We start from the raw sequence: 23,554 nt of genomic DNA, 5'->3' as shown, positions 1-23,554 counted from the left end.
CCCCAGTCCTGGTGGCTGCAGTTAGGGCTCTGGCCTCAACATCTGCCCATCTCCACCCCTCCCCCCAGGGCATTCTCAGAAAGCTCCTGCCTCAGGCTTCACCTGAGTCCCTCCCCAGGGTGGCCAGGGCCTTGCAGGGTGTAGGTGGAACTAACCCCAGGAAAGCCACCCCAGACATCACTAGAGAACTAGAAGGGGGCTCAGGTTGTACCTGGCCATCTGACAGAGAGGTGGGGAGCCTCAAGAGGAAGGAAGGTGAAGTGTGGAGCTGAGCAGGGTGTAGGATGTTATCTAAACCATCACAGCTTGTCCCATGGTTCAGGGCTGGACAAAGCACCCACAGGCCTTCTTAGGGCAAGCCAAACACTCAGACAAAATGCCAACCCAAAGGTTCTGACAGATGCTGAGACTCAGGACCAGGTGTGTGCTGATACGAATGATCCACTTTGAAAGGTGGTTTTTTTGTTTTGTTTTATTTTGTTTGTCTTTTTGAGACAGGGTCTCCCTGTAGCCCCAGCTGTCCTGGAACTCACTATGTAGACCAGGCTGGCCTTGAACTCACAAAGATCCTCCTGCCTCTGCCTCCCAAGTGCTGGGATTAAAGGTGTGCGCCACCACACCTGGCTAAGAAGCACCACCGACAGACTGAGGTTTTGATAAAGCAGACAGAGTGGAATGCTAGTGCTTCGGGGACCCAGCTGCTGAGCTAACTTTCATCGTCTACATCCTGAAATGTCTCAGAATAGAAGGTCAGGGTGCCGACACCACGGTTTGTGACTGGACAGCACAGCTGGGAAGGATGGAAGGTTGCAGATGCTGCAAACAAATCTGTCACCAAGACAGAATCTGAGTAGAACAAGTGGTAAGAAGAGAGCTGCTCAGACCAGAGGGGAAAGAGTGTGCCATCTTGCTCTGCATCCCAAGAGTCAAGAGTCTGCCATCCTGCCCTGCCTTCCTGGGAGTCTTTCATCCCATCCTCTTTTCCAGAAGGTACACTAGCTGGGCCTTCTGCCCAAGTCTTCTGTGCCTGTTTCTGGAGCATCATCTGGCTCAGAGCTATCCCAAGATGAACCAGGGAAGAACATAAACTCAGGCCTCCTATCTCCAGCAGACCAGCCTGTGTGTGAGTCTCAGTCTAAGCTGCCTATGAGCCAGGCTGGGGCAAATCCCAGTGGACACGGGTGCCTCCTCCACACTTCACCAGAACTCCCCTCCTGTCTCTGCATACGGACACCTTGCTAGAGCATATAGCACCACTGTCCAGAGCCCTGACCACTGCAAGGCATGAGAGGATTCCATTTTACATGACCAGATCATGTCAAGCATTCCATCTTACACACCTGGATCACATCACCAGACTGCCTGTTAATGACATCACGGTAACATTACCATGTGACTCGTCACAGTGTTGTGTCTCTGCCTTATACCATTTCATTGCACCATCATATAGTACCATCACCATGATGTCATCTCATCTTCCCAACAGTACAATCAGGTCTGTCCTATAGTTAACACTCCCATTTTACAGATGGACAAAGCAGCACAGGGAGGAGTGGAGTGACCAGCCCAAGGCCACCCAGCTGTAAGGGGTGAAGTTGGCCAGCTCGCTCTGGGAGTAGGGCTATAAAAAGCATTGCTCCCTGAATCTGGGGCAGCGCAGGTGTCGCCCCAGGGCTGTTTCTGCAAACACCATTCTCTCCAGGAAACTCTGGGGACACCTTGGGCAACCAGAAAGCAAGTCAGAGATCTTCCTTACATAAATGAATCTGTAAGAGGGAATCTGCGAGACCAGGAAAGGCAAGCCAAGGTGCCAAGTGGGGCAGAGAGCACAGGGCTCTCAGGAAGGTAAGACTGTGTCAATCATTGATTCATTCATTTGACAAACACTCCCTAAACAGTCATTCTGTGCAAGTTCTGTGCTGACCCTGAGTAGAGCTGTGGTCCATCCCTACAGACTTCAGTCTGCCTCTCTGAATCCAAGGCATAAAAGGAGAGAGGGCCCACAGACCAGCCAAAACCTGCACAACTCCTCCCAAATCTGTACAAATATATACCTTATAGAATTCCTGATCTTGGGGCAGGATAGATAGCTCAGCAGTTAAGAGCACTGGCTGTTCTTGCAGAGGACCTGGGTTCGGTTCTCAGGACCCACATGGCAGCTAATAACCATTCATAACTCCGGACACCCTCTTTGGATGTCTGTGGGCACTGCACAACACGGGTGCACTTACATACATGCAGGCAAAACACTTACATATAAAATAAAATAGAATTCCTGGTCTGGTAGAAGAGAAAGCCAGAAAGAAAGGACAAATGCCTGTGACCTAAGAGCCAGGGGCTCTTATATATAAGTCGGGGGCTGAGGCACAGGTGAATGACTCCCTTTGAGACAGAAGAGATGGTGAGGCAGCAGAGAAAATACATGGCCCAGGAAAGAGGAAGACGATTACTTACCAGGGACCGGGCAGGGAGCTGGGCTGTCTGGGAGGGTTCAGAGTTGAACAGATGCATTTCAAATACAGAAAGACAGGCACACAAGTGCAATGGCCAGGAGGTGTGGCCACATGTAGTCTATATTCTGGGAGGTTGTACATATGTTTTCCTTTCCTAGAGTTAAGGCCATCTTCTTTTTTGTTTTGTTTTGTTTTTCTTTTTCTTTTTGTTTTTTTGAGACAGGGTCTCCCTGTAGTCTCAGCTGACCTGAACTCACTATGTAGACCAGGCTGGCCTTGAACTCACAACGATCTGATCAGTCTGCCTTTGCCTCCCGAGTGCTGGGATTAAAGGCGTGCACCACCATGCCTGGCTAATCTTCTTTATTTATTATAGACCACCCTTACTCCCAAGACAGCCTGCAGCTATTTCCAATCTTCCCAGGTCTCTTACCTGACCCTATTCACATTCCTCATTCTGAACGTGTAGGCATCCCAGGGCTGTGCTGCCCATGCCAAGAAGTGGACTATTATGCTGCTAATAAGAAGATGGTGCCATAATAACATCATTACTCAAAGAGCCAGCCATCCACACCTCTTACCTCACTTAACCCTCAGAGCACTCCAGAGGGTGAAACCCATCCACAGCTAGTCACATTCTTTAGATCAGGATAGTGAGGTAGGAAAAGCTGTCAGGACCTGTTCAGTCTCTGAGTAGGTGAGTGTGATTTGGACCTTGAACCCAGGCCTGTCTGACTCCAATGTCTTTGCCGCCTCTCTCTCTCACTCCACTCCAAGATGAACACCAGATGTCACAGACTCTGAAAGTTCCCACAAAAAGGGACAGATCTGCCCAAGTCCTCTTCATGAGGCTGCTGACTACTCCTTGCTTCCCGGATGCCAAGGGCAGCCCACAGAGCTCACTCCTCATTCCTCTCTCCCCATTCTGCCTTTGATCCAACAGCCAGGAAATGAATCCCCAGGGCACTCAAGGAAGAGTTGGTTCGTGAGGCTGGTGGAAACCCACTCTCCTCACCCTGGGATAAGTGCAAGTAGCCCTAGGCCTTACCCGAGGCTTGAGGTCTCCTCCAAGGCTAGCCCCATTCACACTGCAGTCAGTTTCCTTGAGAGATGCTGTGGAGGGCTGAGTGTGTAGAGCCTTAGCCTCACACACACGAAGTTGGCCCTGGGTCCCATCCTCAGCATCACACAATCCAGGAAAGGAGGAAAAGCCTGTAATCTCAGAACTTGGGAGGCAGAGGCAGGAGGATTGAGACTTAAAGGTAATCCTTGGCTATATAGGGAGTTTGAGGCCAGCCTAGGCTACATGAGACTTGGGGTGGGGGTGGGGCATTATTTCAAAAGCGGTTAAATAAACCAAGATCAAGATCATGTGACTGGCTCAGGGTGAGGGGCCAAGGGATTGTCTCCGTTCTAGCCTAAACCATCATCTCATTGCTCAAACCCCTCTTGGGATCACAGATGGCTGGCAGGAGAGCTGCCATGGACTCAGGCCCCTGGGTACGGATATCCTACCCCTACCCCTGCAGGAAATCCATACAGTTGCATCTGGTTTCTTGGAGCAGTTGCTACTGACCTAGACTGGACAGACATCCATCTTTGAACACGCCACATCACCCATGCCCTCTCTTCCGCGTGCCTGCTGCGCTGTTCCCTCCAGCTGGCATACCCTTCTGTCCCTTTGGCTCTTGTTCCAGGACCAGTATGTGTTGTCCAGATGTCCCCACCTTCAAGAAGTCCTCCCTCGATTCCCTGCATCAAACCAATGAGTGTCCTGGGCAATGACTCAGTTTACCCATCACCTGCTGGACCCAGAGACAGTATGACTGTGTTGGGCATCCTTGGCAGTTGTTCCCCACGCCCACTGTGTGAAGCAGGAATGACTGAGGCTTAGATCAACTCACAGAACTCCCAGCATCCCTAGGCTGGTTCCCAAGGTAACAGGGAAAAGAATTCCGAAAAGGGGGGGAATAGCAATGCCTTGGCCTGGATCTTCTGAGTCTGTCCCAGGTTATTTATAAACCAAGCCTGTGGACACTTCTTTACGTTCGCTTATCACATCCTTCTCCACATCAGTGCAGGGACCTGGCATGCCGCTAATTAACCTGGATGAGGAGGGGAAAAAAAATCACCCAGAAAGGCAATGTTCCTAGAAACAGAAACCCAGATGCCCCCCTGTGCTTGGGTGGAAAGTAGTGCTTTTAGTGTTTTCTGCATTGCGGAGTGCCCGGTATGGCCAACCTGTTCTTGCAGTCCCTGGCCTGAGAGCTGGGGTCCAACACTGCTGTGATGGGCTCTACATAGTCCACCCACCTGGCACCCACATCCCAAGATTCTGAGCCATGCCTGTTCTGGGAAAGCTGCACGCTTTTCCATTCACAACTGGATTCCAAGGTTTGGGATCAATGAAGAAGTAAGGCTTCCAAAGAACAACAAACAGGAACAGGGAGGGACGAGAGATTTATTTCTGAACTTTGAGTGTACTGGGCTTGGCTAAGCAGCACCCCAAGATCGTAAAGGTCCCCTTGAGGGTGATAAAGGGTTAGAGAGAGATGTGAAAGGGTTATGTAACCCACAGTGCCTCAGGGCTGGGGGAAGAGGGCCCCCCTTCTTCCTCCATGTGGTCATAATGCCCCCTCTTGCCCTTCAGCCATCAGCCTCAGCCCCTATTACATCTCAGCAGCCAGGAGGGCTCAGCAGACTCTGGGATGCAGTGGCCTCCTGAACTATGAGATCCCTCTTCTCTGGAAGTCTCCCAGCCAGAATGAGGTCTGCACCCCACTGCAGTGACGTTTCTGTCCCCACTCCCCTGTCTACAGTCCTAGCCAGTGGGTCCCCCAAGCAGGAGCACCCCAGCCTGCACCCATTCATCAAGAGGCTGAGGGTGGAAGGAAAGGGCTCCACCCAGGCCCTTCTCCTCCTTTACCGCTCCTGATTAGCCTCCAAGTGGCCCTGAAACCTGGCCAAGCCTGATCTTGAGATACAGGGAGCTCCCTGGAGGCTTTGGGTTCTGTCTGTCTGCTCCACATTAATCAGCAGCTTCCACAGCGCCCTAGAACTTGGGTCTGATTGCTGCGGAAGGTACCATGTGCCATCCTGCCCCAGCTGAGCAGAAGGCCACAGCTCCAGGATTTTGTGCTCCCTGTGTTAGCTCCCTGAGGCCTTGACTCCTCAAGGGGGCTGTGCACGGAGGCTTGGAAAGAGGTGGAGACCCAGCTGCTGAGCCCAGCCACAGCTCACCTGGATGGGCCCAGAAGATTCAGGTCCCAGTTTTGCATGACCATAGATGCTTCCTGGCTTCCTGCCTGGCCTATGGGAAATCACAGCACCTGTCCAGGGTGGAAGTGGGTGGGTACACTGGGGGAGCAGTGCCAGCTCCCAGTGGGTGGCCAAGGTCCAAGGCCCCTCCTGTGGTAATGGAAAGAGGCAAAGAGAAATGCCTGGATCCCAGGGCACGCCCACCCACCCCAGCACCCTGGACTCCAGGCCCATGCCCACCCCAGCATCAATGACTACTTCTGGGGCCAGTACAGTGTCCAGGCTCAGCCCTGCCCTGCCGCCCTCAAAGCACAGTGTGGGGCAGGGCCTCTCTGGGTCTATGCTATACCTCGCCTTCTTGGCTTGCTTGTATTTATAGAGGGAATAAAATGACCTCACCTTATGAGATGAAAATGTGTGTTTGCATTAATAGAGATGGAGAAACTGAGGCAGAGCAGGGTCTGGAGGTTACCCCATTTGGTGGCCAGTCCAACATGAGGACTGCTCTGTTAACCCTCTTAGTGGCCACAGCTCAGTGGGCAAGGGATGACGACAGCTCTGATGGCCCATGTCCAGCCCCCATCACTTGTCTATTCCCCCGGACCTGCCCCTACCCCTCCTCCTGTCTCAAAGCTATATCTCCTCCTAACAGACCCACCACAGGATGCAGGCCTGCTCTCCCACGCCCTGCTACTCTGCTCCAGAGCTCAGCTCCTCTGAGCCACCCACCCATGCTGTTCTAGGAGCCTTGCTGAGCCAGGCAAGGAGGGCAGGGAGGGGCAGCCTCACAACCCTGGTGTCAGGACCAAGTTTCCTCCCCTGTCCATCTGCAGCAGCTCACCTTTCAGAAACAAGGCACATTCCAGAAGATTCCAGCAGAGTCTGGGCAGCCTGAATACAAGCCTTTCCTAAGTCCCCACACCCCAGGGCAAGGTGAGCCATCACTTCTCCCAGTGCTGTGACTCCTGGGCAACCCACACTGCTGTAGCTCCCCATAGGCTGGACTCAAATGTCACGTTCTCAGAGGATCCCAGACCCCACTCATCGGAGCACCTGCCCTCATGCTTCACCCACCCTTCCTTGCTGAAGGGGCTCCTGAGGGTAAAGGTCAGTGGTGAGCCTCTCATTCCAGGTGAGGCATACTGGCTGCTGAAGGCTGACTAAATGTGTAAATGAGCGCTGGGGTGAAGGAGGGAAGGAGAGGGACTAGTCTCTCTGCAACCCTTCCCCTGCCCTGGCCCACTACCTATCCCTTAAGACTCCTGACTGAGATCTCCAGAAACCCGGTCCTGCTGCCCTCTGCACTCAGTCAAGTGCCTGTCCTCAGCCCCCAAGCTTCCTCCTCATCATTTTGTGAGGGTCACCTGCCATAGCCCTCTGCCTCCCAGATCTTGTCCGGTGATACCTCAGACATCTGCTGGGCAGGTTAAGGGGACCAGTGCCCCTCCCAGTGCACCCCTCTTCTTGTCTACTGACTCGGCTCTCTAGGTACCACCTAGTTTCCTTCTGATGGCTGGAACCACAGCAGCCATTTGGGGGCCATGAGGGGACAAGATGCTGGGGTGAGATGAGTCTAGGCTGATCCACCAATGCAGGACTTGGAGATCTTTCTGGAAAGTGCCAGATGGTGATTATTTTTGGTTTTGCAAGTCATATGCAGCTTTTTCACAACCTTTTAAAAATGTGAAACTTGTCTTAGTTCATGGGCCATATTTACTGGACACCACATTAGTCCCCCAACCACACCATGTAAATTACTATTTAGCTGAGCATCACCGGGTCTTTGTAATTCAAACATTGATAAAGGGACAGTTTCATGGGCAAGTGCCGGTGAAGACTTAGGTCGGGCGAGCTCCAGTCTCCTCATCCGACTATGGGTGCAGTAACAGCCATTGCTTTGTACAGTTCTAGTGAGGCCTGGGAATGCTCAGCCCACAGCAAGCTCTCAGTGAACATGATACCTCCTGACCTGCCATCCATCACACAGCTGGACCTGAACCCAGGCCCTGCCTGCCTCCAAAGCTAGAAAACACTCTATCCATTAATCTGCCACACACTGCAGGTGACCTTCAGCCTGTGTATTGTGCCCTGCTATGGAGTATACCCACCTCCCTGACCTTTGAGGGGACAAAAGGCCTCAGCTCCCACTGTTATACTTCAAACCCACCTTTTACCAGCTATAGGATGTCACCCCAGCAGACTGTCCCTCTGTCCCTGGAGCCCCCAACTTTCCCTTCCCTCAGCCTCCTAGTCCAACACCCGTGTGAGTCTTCTACCTCTCCAGTGGCACCTCTCCCATGGATGCCACACAGGGCGCTCTGGCCCAGCTCCGTGCCCTCTTACTCACTCTTCTGCTGCCATGGCAGACGCCACTATCTCCATCTGGGCAGAAGTGAGGGACCCTCCATAGCTCCTTTCTCCCTTAGCCCTCCCCACTCCCACTTTGGCTTGAACCAGCCACTACCCACTACTTCCCACCCATGTAAGCACCAGACCCATTCTCAGGCTTCTGGCCTCCTCACTCAACCCATGGGCTTTATACTCCTGCGCCCCATCACAACGGCCTCTGTCGAGGCCCCTCACCTGTCCATCACTCTGTGCTCTCCCCAAAGGGCCCCAGCTGCTTCTTCCCTCCCTGGCTAGTTGCATAGTCCCACTAGGCCTCAGCTCTTTGAACTGTTTCCACCAGAGGACCTTTGCATGTGTTGTTCCCTTGATGCACAGTGTTGCTCCCCATCCCCACCCAAGGGAGCCCTTTAGCTCTCCACCGGAGCTGAGGCCTCTGAGACGCACTTCCAGTCGTGTGTCCCCCCTGCTCTGTTCTGCTGTCTTCGTGAACAGAACAGTATCAGAATTGCTGAGCATCTTTCTCATCCATATGATGTAGCTGTCCTTCTCCAACCCATACCAGGGAGGACATAGCCTGTGTCTCATGCGCCATGAAGCTCCAAGCCCCAAAGTGCCTAGCACAGAGAGTAAATGTTCAGTGAGTGCTGGTGACGTGGCTCAGCTGCCAGCCTGATGACCTCAGTTTGATTTCTGGGACCCACATAGTGGAAAGAGAGAATGGACTCCGGCAAACTGTGCTCTGATGTCACACAAGCCCTCCATGGGGACATACACACAAAGAAATTAATGTAATTTAAAAATTAGTTGAGATGAGAGAGAGAAAGAGGGAGAGAGAGGGAGAGGGAGAGGGAGAGGGAGGGAGAGGGAGAGGGAGAGAGAGAGAGAGAGAGAGAGAGAGAGAACCCAGCCCCCACTGAGCAGTGATGGGAACAGAGCCAGGGACACCCCACAGATACTCGCTGCTGTCGACAGGGCTGACAACTGGGATAGGTGGCTGGTGTCTCCTCAACCCCTTACTAGAAAACATCTCAATGCCATGTCCTGACACCAAGATGTGGTGGCTGAAGGTCTAAGGAGATCTTATGGGAGCATACAGCCGGCTGTGTCCCTCAGTAGCCATGGCAACCTAAATCTTCAAGCACAGTCCTGTCTCAGTCTAACTTTATGCACAGAAATTTCTGAAGAAAGCGCTCAGGTTCCTTTCCTGGGCTCTCTCAACTATAAACACAAGGTCAGAGTCCCACCAGACTGGTTTTAAAACGTGAGTTCAATTCTGGGAGGATCTAAACCTGTCCCTGATAATATATCCACACAACGGTGTACCTGCTATGCAGAAAGTGGGACTGACCCTGCACACCTGTCTAGAGGCGGCTGGTTACAGTATCACAGTAACAAAGGATGCAGAGCCACCAGAGGATAGCATGGGCTGTGTTCTAGGCTGAAGAAAGAGGAGAAACCGAGTGAAAAGAAGCAGTGAGCAAGGAGGCTCTGCTCCTGTGATGTGACCAGTTGCCTGAGATCCTGCCTCAACTGCCCCACAGTGATGGACTGTGACCTGGAGCTGTGAGTCACATAAACCTCTCTCCCCTAAGCTATTTTCATAAGGTGTTTATCATAGCAACAGAATGAAACTAGGTAGCCTGGGTGACATGATCTTCAGGTGCCCCTGAAGGTGACAGAGCTTCTTCCAGGGAGAAGGGGACCTGGCAGGTGCTCACTGCACATGGTATACAACTATATCTGGGGATGGGGACTGTGGCAGCAGCACCCCTAAGAAAACACTTCAGGAATGAGGATCAGAAACAGCAAGAAGCCATGGCCAGCGTGGGAGAGGGAGTGCGTGTGTGTGTGTGTGTGTGTGTGTGTGTGTGTAGCATGCGCATGCTTTCGGAGGCAGGGTCTCTCACTGAACTGCTAGACTGGCTGGCCAGAGAGCCCTCAAGATCCACCTGCCTCTGCTCCCCAGCAATGGGGTTACAGACATGTGCTGCTGCACCCAGTTTTCAAGTCTGGGGATCTGAACTCAGGTCCTTGTGCTTGGGCTGCAAACACTTTACCACTGAGCTAACTCCACAACCCCCATCTTTTCTTTCTAGGTAAAAGATAACTCAATGTGCTGGATAGCTTTAGTGTCAACTTGACACACCTGGGTTGAGGGAGCCTCAATCGGGGAATTGCCTCTATTGGACTGGCCTGTGGCCAAGTCTGAAGGGCATCTTCTTGATGAGTGATGTGGGAGGGCCCAGCCCACTGTGGGTGGTGCCACCCCTGGGCATTTCCTCCATGGCCTGTGCTCCAGCTCCTGCCTCCAGGTTCCTTCCCTGAGTTCCTACCTCGGGCTCCCTGATGAACTGTGACCTGGGAGATGTAAGACAAATAAACCCTTTCCTCCCCAAGTTGATACTGGTCAGAGTATTTTGTCACAGCAATGAAGAACAAACTAGGACACTCGATAACTTGTGATCCTCTCGGAGTGCTAGGATGTGGCCTGTGCTCCAGCTCCTGCCTCCAGGTTCCTTCCCTGAGTTCCTACCTCGGGCTCCCTGATGAACTGTGACCTGGGAGATGTAAGACAAATAAACCCTTTCCTCCCCAAGTTGATACTGGTCAGAGTATTTTGTCACAGCAATGAAGAACAAACTAGGACACTCGATAACTTGTGATCCTCTCGGAGTGCTAGGATGGCTGGTGTGTGCCACTGCCCAGCCTCTGCCTACATGTTAAGAGCTTCTCACTTTACCAAGTGAGCAGCCATTAAGCTGGAGTGACTGTTACCAGACAAGTCGTGTTGGGACCTCCTTTCACTCAGGAGCCCAGGTCTGCACTGTAGCTGACAGTGGTTGGCACTGTCGTATCCAGTCAGACACCTTTCCCTAGCTAGGTACCCTCCCTGACTTGGGTGCTGGGACTACAGCTCCAGGGCTCACAGCCCTTCTGCCCCAATCCCCAGTCCTTGCTCTCTAAGGCAGGCCTCTCTGTGAGGGGGCTGTTCCTCTGGAGGCTGGGCTGTGGGCCCAGTACCCCATGTAGTTCCATCTCAGACTCTGCCCCTCACACCGCACCACAGACACAGGGTTAGAATGATAAAACAGCTGCTGCAGCCATCTCTGGGGTATGGTCCCTCAGCAGGAGGGGAATAGAAAGCTGGGGAATAGGATCCCCCCCCACCAAAAAAAGAACCTCATTGCACCAATTTTACAGACGGGGAAAACTGAGGCTCAGGTAAATGAATTTGTTATGACCGCAGACTTGAAGCCAAGGTGTGCTGGGCTCTGTAGAAATCTGGGCCCAGCGTCTGTCTGTGCCTATTGCTCCTCAGCCTTGTGGTTAACAGGCTGCAACACGCAGACACAGTGACTAGAGTCGGCTCTGAGCAGGCTGGCCTGCTGTGGGCTTATGCAGCCTGCTCTAAATTTAGAACTGCTAACTTGGCTGGGAAGAGGGGTCCCAGGGGGTTCTGTTGCATAGCTAGGCAGTGCTGGGGCTTGGCAGGCGCCACAGCCTACTCAAGGCCGCCCTGGCAGCAGCTCCCAGCAGCCTGTGTGGTTTCCTGTCCACCTGTGTGGGCCTGAACAACAGGAAAGGGTCTCAGGAGAGGCCACCCTGCCCACTCCTCCATCCAGTCTGAGAGGGCACAGCGGTGCAGGAAGCATGTGCTAAGCACTTGCTGTATGCCTGGCCCTGTATGAGCACCTGAATGAAAGACATGATGCAGGCCAACTTGCAGAAGTGTATTCATCTCCTCAGTCACTCAGCTCAACATACATTTACTGAGCACCCACTGTGTACCTGGCCCTGTGTAAGAACTTGAATAAAAAAAGATGAACAAACCCAGGTGAACCTGAAGAAGTTTCTCCATCTCCCAAACTCATTCAGTTCAACGTGCATGTATTGAGCACCTACGTGTGCCCAGCCCCGCTTATTCGCTAGACACAAATGAACAAGACATGTCCCCACCCTCAAATAACTCACTTTTACATTCATTATTTTGGTTTAACACTTAACCAGCACCTACTGTGTGCAGGACCTCGTGCCAGGCAATAGAGACAGAATGAACAAGAGGCATGATGAAACATTTCATTACTTGCTCCTTCCTTTTGCTCACCCATTCTTTCATTCAGGTCTATCAGCAGGTATTGAGCACTTTCTGTATACCCAGGCACTGTGGGCACAGATGAGGAGTAAGCCTCAGCCAACACTAGTGAAGAGATTTGTTCATTCATCCTGGCACTCACTGGTGGGCTCCTGGCTGCCAGGCACTAGGCTCTGACAAGTGCAGGGGGAGAGCACAGTCAGCCACCCTCCACTGCATCCTTCCATACACCCAGCATAGTCAGCACTTACGCAGTGCCTACTGTATATCAGAGATACTGTGTGCACAGGACAGAATGCCTGCCTGCCTACCTGCCCTGACTGGCTCACTACACAAACATATATTGGGCACCTACTGTATGTCAGGCCCCAAAGAGGCAATGAATGAACTCCACACCTGGACCAGCAGGAAATGAAAGAAAAATCGGCTCACCAGAGGACCACGTGCTCCCCACAGGACTATGTGCCAGAAGAGCCAGGACCCCTCAGTTCCTCAAAAGCTCCCAGAGGCTTGGGCAGCTGGGAAGCAGGCCACACACCCACCCTTGAATCTGTGTGGCAGGGAGGATACAGGGTAATGGGGGGGTGCACACGGCACCTAGAGACTGAAACCTACTGGGAGTAAACACGCAGGGAGCATCTGGCACAAAGGGAGCATCTGGCCCGCGGACAATTCAGATGTCTGTGTGAGAGTGCACAGGAAAACAGGGAGCCGCCTAAGCTTAAGGAGGAAGTGGCAGAGCACAGCAGCCCACAGCTCCACAGCAAGCACAGGCATGCACAGCGGCCAACCAGCAGCCTGGCTGGTCCCTCTGTCCCTCCACCCTCCCGGGCTGGGTGCAGGTTAGGGGAGCAAGAGTTTCCCATCCACCACCCAAGTGGCTGAGGAGGTGGGTCTGCATCCCCTCCTTTGTGGCCACTGGGACTCACAGAGGCCAGAGAAGGGATGTCCCAGGCCTCCTGAGGCTGTACCTCATAAAGAGTGACACAGCCATTGCACTGACCATCAAAGCCCAGGGCCTATGTGTTTGGAGGCCTGGGTCATGAGGAGTGGCTACACACAGGTGTTCTGGTGACTAAAATGCCAGGCGTGTGTGACAAAACTCCTGAAGACTCCGGCTCTCAGCTGTTGGGGTGCCCAGCAAAACCCCAGCCAAGAGCAGTCATGCCCACTGGGTCCTGCTGGACTTCCGGTCCCCAGAGCCCATGAGTGACAGTGGTTGTTTACAGGGTTGCATGTGGGGATGGTTTGCCAGGACAATGGGTAATGGGCAGAGAAGCAGAACCTCTGCAAGTCCCTGTGCTCTGAAGACCCCAGCAGAGTCTGAGAGAGTGGAAGGCAGGAGCTGGCCTTCCACACTGCCAAGTTCTGTGCACAGGAACCAGAGCAGCATCAATTTCTGCAACCCCTCCAAAGTTGTGGACTCCGAGTGAGGTTGCCAATCTGCTCTGCAGTCCTGGAAACTGTGCAGGCCTCAGGATGACCTGGGCTCATTTGATATGGGCTCTGGGTCCTGGGTAGAGTCTTAAGTCACCTGTTCCACAGCTAACTAGAGGACAAAGGCGGCTTTCATTGGGCTCTGCTGCTCACACAGGCCTGGGCAGGTGGTGGAGCTAGGAGGACGGCCCCAGCACGCCCACCCAGGAAGGTGGCCAGAGAGCCCAGGGCCCTGCGAGTCAGGGCAGCACTAAGGGCTGGCAATGGCCCCCGCTCCCCTCATTTGGGCCCCTCCCAATCTACATCTTCACCCGGGAGGGCAGGGTACAGAGAAGCTTCAAGGAAATGTTGATAAAAGCATCAGAATGCCAAAGGGCTAACAAGAGGCCCCTTCAGAGTTAAGATCAAGTTAAAGACATGATGGAGTGAGGCAGCTGCCTGGGACTGAATCTCCACTCCACTGCTGGGCTGCTGGGTGACCCTCTGGGAGTGACTTAACCTCTCTGGGCTTCATTTTCCTTATCTGTAAAGGGCAGATAATACCAGTGTCTCTTTCCAGGACTGCTATGAGGCCAAAATGAAGCAATAGACAAGCTTGGCCTAGCACCACTGCTGGGAACACAGCTTCGCTTCTCTGAAATCCATGTTGACATTCCAGTCACAGCACCTCAGGATGTGAAAATTAGTGATTAAGTTAAACTGGTGGCTAATCCACACCAAGTGGTATCACGGGGGTGGGGGGAGGTCTCACGTAGATCGGGCTGCCTTGGATTCACTATGTAGCCAATGCTGGCCCTGAACTCCTGATACTCCTGCCCTCACCTCCTAAGAGCGGGGATTACAGGTGTGTACCAGCACACCCAGTGAAGCACATCTTTGTAAACTGAGGGAAGGCAGGCACAGGCATCAAAGAGGCATGCACACAGAGGAAGGCGCTGCAAGGGCACAGCCAGACGGAGGCTTTCTGAAAGGCAAGGACAGGAACGCCAGCAGAAGAAGCCCGTCCCTCGACACCTTGACTTCCCACCTCCAGAACTGTGGGATGGGACGCCCTCCTCTGTGTGAGGTGCTTGGCGATGGGATTCTAGTCGAGTTCCGTAGCAGACTGCGCCACTGCCACAGGAAGAAAAGATCTGCCGGGATGGGACGGAGCTTATATCATAACCAGTAGGTGCTCTCATGCACTGTATAACAGGAATCAGTCTGATACAGAATACAATGCCAACATTCAACAGCCCACAGCAGACACCGTCCCTACAAAAAGCATTATTTCACCTGTGGAGAATTTTCTTTTGTTTTTAACGTTTCTTTTTTACATTTATTTATTTTTCAGGTGTGTGTGTGTGTGTGGGTGTGTGTGTGTGTGTATGTGTACATGCCAAAGCATGCATGCGGAGTTCAAAGGACAACCTGCACAAGTCTGTTCTCTCCTTCCACCTTGTGAGGTCCAGGGACTGAATTTGCCGCCAGCCCCGAACCCTTGAGTCTTTCTCTCTTCACCCCGAACACTTCCCCAGCCCTGGGAACCTCCATCTATGTTCTACAAGTTTTCATAAACCATAATTCAGATCAAAGTTCTTGACACTCTTAACATCTACTTATAACTTCACTATTATGACAGTCAAATATTTACACTGATACATTTCAGTATTCAACTGTAATCTCTGCATGCCAATCATAGTGACAGGCATGGAGGCACCCTCAAAGTTGCACATCTTCTAGAACTGTCCTGCCTTTCTGCATGATGGTCTCACCCCTTCAACTCCCCCCGCCCATGTTGCTCTTCCTTCCTCCCTATCCAGACCTAGAGACCCAGGGCAGTGCAGCCCAGCGTGCCTAGCTGTGGGGACCAGTAAATAACAACATTTCTGAGGAGATGAGGGGTCAGAGGCCAAGCAGAAACTAGTACAAGGTCACAGGACAGGACAGGACAGCACAGCAGTGACACTCTCCACTAGCCCAGCTTGCCTCTCATTGCTTGTCACCATTTCAGTCATGGACACGGTGGTCCACTCCACTCAGGAGCCCTGCGCACAGTCCCTTGGAAGCCCTGGACACTCACTTTGCCCCGAAGGTCAGACATAGGGCAGAATGGTCACCAGCTGTTCGAAGGCCCTTAGGCCTCCACTGCTGTCTGGAGTCAGCCATGGCCTGGCGTGTCCCCTGCCAGAGGAGCACCCTAGATTAGCAAAGTCCCACTGGCCTTCACACTCCACACTGTGCAGTTGGCCCTGCGGACCCACAGGACATGCCCAGGACCCACAGACACCAACATTTTCTGACGATCCTCAAGTCCCTGGTGTAACCTGGGTGAGTTTTTGGCACCTCCACACACCCTCCCTATGCCACAGCCCTGCCAGGGACTCGGATGCCTGACATAAGCTGAGACATCTACACATGCTCAGTACAGACACAATTTTCTCTTTGAGGCAGGTTCTCATGCAGCTCAGGCTGGTCTGTAACTCACTATGTAGCTGAGGATGATCTTGAACTTCTGATCTTCCTGCCTCCACCTCAGAACCCTGGGATAATATGTGCGTCATGCCTATTTTACGCAGTGTGGGAATAGAACCCAGGGCGTCCTCAACACCCCCAGCCCCAGGGGCAATTTTCCCCTAAATATTTTTTAAACTTCTTAAGATTTTATTTCATTTTAATTTTATGTGAATGGGTGTTTTGCCTGCATGTATGTAAGTGCACCCATATTATGCCATGTCCGCAGAGGTCAGAAGAGAGTGTCAAGCCCCCTGAAACTGGAGTTACAGACAGTTGTTAGCCTGGGAACTGAACCCAGGTCCTCTGCAAGAGTAACCCATGCTCTTCACTGCTGAGCCCTCTCCAGCACACTCCCCCCACCCACAGGCCTAAGGATTTCTGATTGGCATTTGTTGAACACATGGATGCTGACAGAGGATACAGAGGACTTCACTCCTGACACTGAAATTTCAGAATACAGAGGGACTCGTGCTCCTGACACTGGATTTCTAGAGACCCAGGAAAAAGCCCCACCAGAGACCCAGCCCTGGACAACCCGTGTGTGGCCTTGGACAAGTCAGGCTGCCTCCTCCATGACAGCCCAGATGTGAAACTTTGAGAGGTGACAGCCCTTGTGAAAGGCCCAGCCAGCACCTGCTTAAAAGGCTGCAGCCCAGAAAGGCTATGAGCTAGAACCAGGGCGCCCTCTACTGACCGATCTGGGAATCACTCTACCAGAGGAGCAGCCGCAGCAACTCCATCCAGCAAGTGCTCTCAAAGGTGCCCCTTAAGGAGGAAGGTAAAGAAAGCAGTTCCCCACCTCATTTATGAAGCTCCTGCTGTGTGCCAGCTCTTATCCCTGTGGTCGCCACAAAGGAAGAGATTTCTCACCTACAAATGGGAAGACCTAACATAGTGCTGTAAGTCCCCCACAAAAACCCAGTCTAAGTTTCCCTCTTGAGTGGACCCTGGAACTTGAAGACTGTGCACTGCAAAAGGCTTTAAGGAGAATTCAGTCCAATCCTTCATTATATCAACAAAGTAACGGGTCCAGGGAGGGCAAGCAATTGCTCAGGGTCATGCAGCAACTGTACTCCATACCCCCAACCCTCCTTCCCAGAAGCATTCTGCCCACATACCCACCCACAGCCTCTACCTTGCATTTAGCTATCATTCCTTTGGGTGGTCAAAAGATTGGCATGTCCCTTCTACCCTCTCTAAGCCAGGAGTATCTGAAACCTAGCAATAAGATAGCAGGGACTGCAGCCTGGAACCCCCATCTGAGTGCAAGGCCCCTCAGCTCCTTGGCACAAGTCCCTGGATATTATGGCGGACCACCGAGGGCCACTGAGGGCCAAGGGAGGGCCTTCCAGGCTTGGGAGCCACCAGTATCCCAGGGTCTCTTCCCATCCTTCAGAAGGTAAGGACTAAGTCTGAACGCCGAGGACCCCCCAACAGGCAGGGGGTCCAGCCTAGGGCACTAGCTGAGCTAGCTGGAGCCTAGGCTCCATCCCCAGTATACCAATCAATTAATCAATAGGAGTGTGAAATTGTCATGGGGTGGAGCAGGGAGCCAGCCTGGGCTGGCTAATTTAAGCTGTAGTGGCACCTGGCAGGGCTGCTCTTGCTTCAGGGACACTGGGTACCTATTTCTGGGGACACTGTGAAGGACACGAGGGGCGGGGGCTCTTGAAACAAGACAGCTGCTTTAATCCTGTGGCCACAGAACCCTCCAGGAGCTTGCATCCACTCCTGGCATAGTGGCTGGAGGGACCTTTTCAAAGTCCAAGCTGGACTGTGACATTCTGACTCAAAGTGACACTTCTCTGAGGTGCCAGTGACCTTAGAGAGACCACAAGCCCGAGAAACCAACATCACCTCTCTGACCTGCTAGGCCCCTTCCCTCCCTCCTTCCCTCTGCACCAAAGCCTCCTTCCAGTTTTCAGCTGCACCCAAACCTCAGGGCCTTTGCACAGGCTGTTTCACTTCCTCCCCTATGTGACAGTATCTGTTTGCCACCTTCTCAGGAGGCCCCCTCAGTCAGGCTCTTCTGAGACTCCTGCTTGCCACCTTCCTTTCCGCAGGCCCCACCTCTGGACACACCACACCACACTCTTCTGTCACGACTATTATGTGTTGACTGAACACCCCACTGGAGGAACTAGTCCGTCTTGCTCACTGATGAAGCCCAAACACACAGAACAAGGCTGGCCCACAGGACTGAAGGGCATCGAGGGTACCTTAGGTGGCTTACACTGGCGTGGACTGCATCTGCTGTGTACACAGCTTAGTCTGTACTACTTCATGAACTCCTTGGGACATTTGAGAGAAAGCGGCTCGGAATTCCCACACTATGGAGGACAGAACTGAGATTCCCTAGAGGTGACGAGGTGGCTGAGGCCCCTTGCTCTTAGGAACTGACCCTGTGGGGGCTGGACTCTAACCCCTGCTCTCCACTTGCAGTGGGGCCTGCATAGACTCTTGTAGCTGGAGTCTGAAACCTCAGGTGACGCACGCCCTCCGGTAGCCCAAACCTCAGCCCAAGTCAACAGCAGGGAAACAGCTGGTTCCTCTATTCAGCCACAAGCACCACACTGATGAGCAAAGCCAAGCCAGGGCCATGGCTCCAGCCGAGGGGCCAGAATGTGAGACCCGGAACCAGGAAGCAAAGCCACAGAAAAAGCAGCAACATGTTCCCAGGTGTGTGCTCATGGCCGTGGCCACGCAAGCCAGCAGCCTCCACATTGTGGGGGCGGGCCCAGCTCCTGAGCCAGCACCTATTGAGCATCTACTGTGTGCATATGGAAAGATGCTGGAGGCGTGGTCTAAGCTCACATATGCTGAGCTCCTACCATGTACCATGTACTGGGTCACACTGGAGACTTGGCTCAAGGTCACATCTACCAAGCACCTACTGTGTACTATATACTGGGCCATACTGGAGACTTGGCCTAAACTTACATGTACTGAGCACCTACTGTGTGTGCACACTGGGCCACACTGGAGACTCGCAGGAGCCCGTATCTACTGTGTGCCATGTACAGGCCATGCTGGACTTGGCCTGAGCCTGCATCTAGTGAGCATCTACTGCATGCTGCACACTGGACCATGCTGAAGACTTAGCTTAACCCCTTACGTGTCAAAGAACCTACTATATATGCCAGACACTGGGTCGCACTAGAGACTTGGCCACACAGGTGACTTTCCTGCCCAGTGGAAGCTGCACATAGTCACAAACAAAGTAGACTCATTTCCATACCTCCCAAGTTCAAATCCCAGCTCAGCCTCTGCCTGGTTATTATATCATGGAGTTGAGGGGCCTTCCAGAGCCTGTTTCCCATCTGCCAAATGGTGATGATGATGATGATGATGATGGTAATAACAGTATCAGCCTTTGAGGTTGAGCATTGATGGGAACCATGTGTGGAAGCCCTGGGGGAAAGGGGACCATGCATGATCTTTCCTGATCATTATTACCACTGTCACTGCAGGGGGACCGCAGGCTGCAGAAAGTACAGTTGGGCAATGCACAAGAAGGCCTGGGTGGGACAGACAGCCAAGCCGGCTACATTTAAACATTTTCTATCAAAATAGAATCTGTTGGTGGAGTGCGATGCAGACAGACTAAGTGCAGCCACCACAGTGGAACTGGACAGCTTGTTTCTAGCATTTCAGACAGCAGCCCCCAGTCGCAGACCTGTAAGGAGTGGACTACAGGAGGTGGCCAGGGATCCCTAGGCCATGCACTGCCCATTGGGATGGGCTGCCTCAGCGTCCCTGCCCTGAGTTGTGTTCCTGAAGAAGCTGGGCTAGCACACACCACTGCCAGGTTCCCACCCCTCAGGGCTGCCCTTGCAGCCCCAGAGGTCCCTGCCAGGCCCTTGCCCCTCTTCTACCACCCCCCCATACCCCAGCAAACTGAGGAGTCCAGCCGCTGAAGGTCATCCCAGGCCTGGGGCAGGCTGGAGAGAAGGCTGTGGACAGTGAGGGTGGGGAGACAGGGTTCACTGCTGTGATCTCAGCCCCTCCAAAGAGCCTCTACGCAGAGCCACTACCCACCCCCCAGCCCAGCCCCTAGTCCTAGCTGGTCCTCGGCACCATTCTGCAATGTCAGCTCCCCCCACAGACAGGGAGACCAAGGCTCAGAGCAGTTGTGTGACTCACCAAGCCAGGCAGAACCCACAGCACAGGCCAGGGCTTCCTCCTCCAAGCTTGGGGCTGGTTGGTGCCCCAGGTCCTGAAAGCTTTCACCCTTTGGGAGGTGGCGGTGGTGCTGGGATAATTAGCTGCTTTGTCAGAGGCCACCAGGTGACCTCAACCCTGGAGGCCTGGAGGTCTGAGTTTCCCTGATCACACTCCATAAAGTAGAGTGGGACAAAGGGAACCTGGATTCACCTATGGACCTATGGGATCTGACATGTCCCAGCTGGGGGGCCTTGGATGAGGTTCCAAACCTCACGGCCTCAGTCTCCCCACAGAAAAATGGGGATACTGTTGAGATCACCCACAGGAGCTGCTGTGAGGACAGGAGGAGTCATCTGTGAGAGCCACAGAGCTGGGGTGGGAGCAGGGCTTTGTAAGGGCTCAGTGAGAACCACAGCCCACAGCCGCCAGTTGGATGTCTAGGGCCCCAGGGCCTGGGGAGGGTCTGTCTGCCTCCCTTATCAGTAAAGATTAAGTGACTCCAAACAGCCACAGCAGAGATGGCCACCAGCTCCAATTACTAATGACACAAAACAGAAACTCCATCTCTTCCCACTTCCCAGCTGATGCAGGTCAGGCCTGGGGTGGGCTCACCCCCAGAGTTGCATGCAGGTTGCAGGCCTGGACAGGAAGTCACTGATATCCAAAGCAAGTGACACTTTTGCAGAGATCTGTTGCAGCTAGCCACAGTCCACCCCAGGTCTTAGGAGCTGGCCAGCTAGAGAACGAACCCAAAAACAGAAATAAAGATTTAAGGCTGAGAACCACTAAGTAGTCTAAACCACACACAAGGAACACCTGGGAACAGCTAAGTGCTCAGCCCAGGGGGACTGATTAACCCAGACTGATCACAGGAACACTGAGTAGTCACTAGGCACACGCTCATCGAGTGGGTTTTCTATTTGGTTGCAGTACTGGGGATGGAACCCAGAACCTCTCCGATGTTAGTCCAGGGGAGCTACAGCCCCAGCCCTGTTTTTTTTTGTTTGTTTGTTTTGTTTTTTTGTTTTTTTAAATTTTTCCGATAGAAACTCAAGTTACCAAGGCCAGTCTTCAACTCTGGATCCTCCTGGCTTGGCCTCTGGAGTAGCTGAGTTAAGAGGCCTGCATCTCCAGGCCCAGTTTGTCCAATGTTTTGAAAACCTGCCATCGGAGGGCACAGTACATCCAAGACTTACTTGGACATGGGGTCTCCCTGCAAGGCCCTGCTACAGATACCAGATGAGGTGGCAAAGTACAGGGTGGATTCTGCTAGACAAAGACAGCATGAGGAAACTGAGGCTGAATGGAGCAGCCCTCCCCTCAGCTCCCATGACATGCAGGCCAGGCCAGTTCTTGGTGGAGCTGTAGGGGAGGAGGGGAGGGGAGGGGAGAGGAAAGGAGGGGAGGGGAGGCTGCCCTGGGGCTTAGAGGGCTTCAAACAGCCCCCTTGGCCACTACATACCAGCAGGACCCGTCTCCCCCCTCCTCCACCCCCCAGTTAAGAACCAAAAATGTCTCCAGCTTGTGTCCAAGAGGGCAAGGTGGCCCTGTGGAGTCTCCTCAGCACAAATAAGCCAGTGCTAATTCTCTTTCTTTTTTATTATGATTTCGTTTTGTTTGGGGGTGGTGTTTGTTTTGAGACAGGGTCTCATGTTGCCCAGGCTAGCCTCTCTCGCTTGCTATGTAGCTGAGGAGGACCTTGAATTCCTGATCCTCCTGCCTCCACCTCCGGAGTGCTGGGATGATAGGCATGTGCTTGTACCTGGTTTACTCAGTGCTGGGGATGGGCTTCATGAATGCTAGGTAAGCGCTCTGCCCACAGGGCCACAAGCCCAGCTTCTCCCTTGGTAAGCTGCTCCCTTCAGGGAACCCAGAGAAGAGGGCAGCTCTGGTTTTGCAACTTTCCCATACAATTAAAGTATACCAGCGAAAGTCACTGTGCAGCTCCTCAATACACATAAAAGAAAAATAATAAATAAAATAGTTTAAAAAAAGAAGAGCTGAAAGCAGACCAGCAGTCCCTGTTCTGGAAACACGTGAAGAAAATGAGACCAGTGAGGTCCACCCCTCCATGTTCAATGCATCAAGAGTCATGGCAGCCAAATCAGCAAACGATGGACAGGTAAGGAAATTGTTGTGCCATGTGTGCATACACACATATACAATGGAATACCATATAGCCTTTAAAAAGGACCTTTGCCAGTCAATACCACATGGCTGAATGCAGAGGACACTGAGCTAGGTGAAATAAGTCACAAAGAGAGCCAAACACTGTATATAGGTGGAATCTAAAAAAGTCCAGTACAAAGACAGAGAGGGACTGGTGGTGACCAAGGACAGTAAATAACGGCTCAGAAATGGAAAGGCATTGATCAGAGGACATAGGATGAAGACAGCCCCACAGAGCTGCAGGGGCCTGGAGAAGGTGCACCCTGCCCATTTCCTGCTGAGGTCTGATGAGAAAGGCACTCTGGAAGAGGAAGTACTCGAGGGTACCCACTCCACAGCTCCACAGCGGTTTGAAGAACAGCTAGGGTTCACAGGGACCATTGTGATGGGGAAGTGGGAAGGCAGTGTCCCTACTCTACAGACCTGGAAGCTGAGGTACAGAAGCCTTGGGTCTCCTATGTTCGCAGGCTTCCCCTGGGGGCCACAGGTGAGAGCTTCCAGTTTAACTCTGCAGACCCCAGGGCAGATCCTAAGCCCCTGGCCTCAGACACCTGTACTGGGCTGTCTCCAGTGACTCAAAGATGTGGTGGGCCATTTACACAGCCAGTAGTCAGCCTGGGTGGTTTTATCACACTGGGCTTCTGTCACCCACAGGAAACAGGTGACTGGAACCCTCCTATATCACCTCCCCCCCACCCTTCCTGGTCTAGATGGGGAAACAGAGGCACAAATCACATGGCATGGAGAGGAGCTGCAGTTCCATCAGCCTGCCTCACACAGGCCAGGCTGACTTTCTGCCTGCCATGGAACTGTTCTCTCCGCTCTCCTCCCTCTCCTCTCCTCTCCCCTCACCCCATTCTTTCCCTCTGCCTGGTGTGCCCTTCCCCACCACTGATTCTTACATTCTCCAAGGCTCAGCTTCCTCAAGGCTCTGCCAGACCCCACACCCCATGAGACCCTGTCTACCACAGCACAATGCTCCACTCCGGCCCCCAACATACACCTGGGCTCAGATTCCTTGCACAAGGTCCAGACTCCCCAGACTGTAAGTCTCCAAAGCCAGGGAGCTGTGGGTGTGGCTTACTCTGTGTTCTGGGTATCGGACTCATGCTCCAAGCTGTGGCTGCTGTGAGTA

At 53.0% G+C, this 23,554-nt stretch overlaps 1 protein-coding gene and 1 long non-coding RNA gene across 4 annotated transcripts in view; one reads left to right on the top strand and one right to left on the bottom strand.

The window, feature by feature from the left end:
* Positions 1-23,554, bottom strand: part of Kiaa1671 (KIAA1671 ortholog) — a 178,771-nt gene that overhangs the window by 72,713 nt on the left and 82,504 nt on the right. The gene's annotated exons all lie outside the window — the stretch shown is intronic.
* LOC103746712 lies at positions 568-6,027 on the top strand. Its single transcript, XR_003846386.1, has 3 exons — positions 568-1,845; positions 4,151-4,390; positions 5,104-6,027. It is a non-coding gene; the product is annotated as an uncharacterized LOC103746712 (long non-coding RNA).

The sequence above is a fragment of the Nannospalax galili genome, unplaced genomic scaffold, assembly GCF_000622305.1.
Source record: "Nannospalax galili isolate Female #2095 unplaced genomic scaffold, S.galili_v1.0 scaffold103, whole genome shotgun sequence".
Lineage (NCBI taxonomy): Eukaryota > Metazoa > Chordata > Mammalia > Rodentia > Spalacidae > Nannospalax > Nannospalax galili.
The sequence above is the reverse complement of the archived record's forward strand: the minus strand, read 5'-3'. Positions and strand labels throughout refer to the sequence as shown.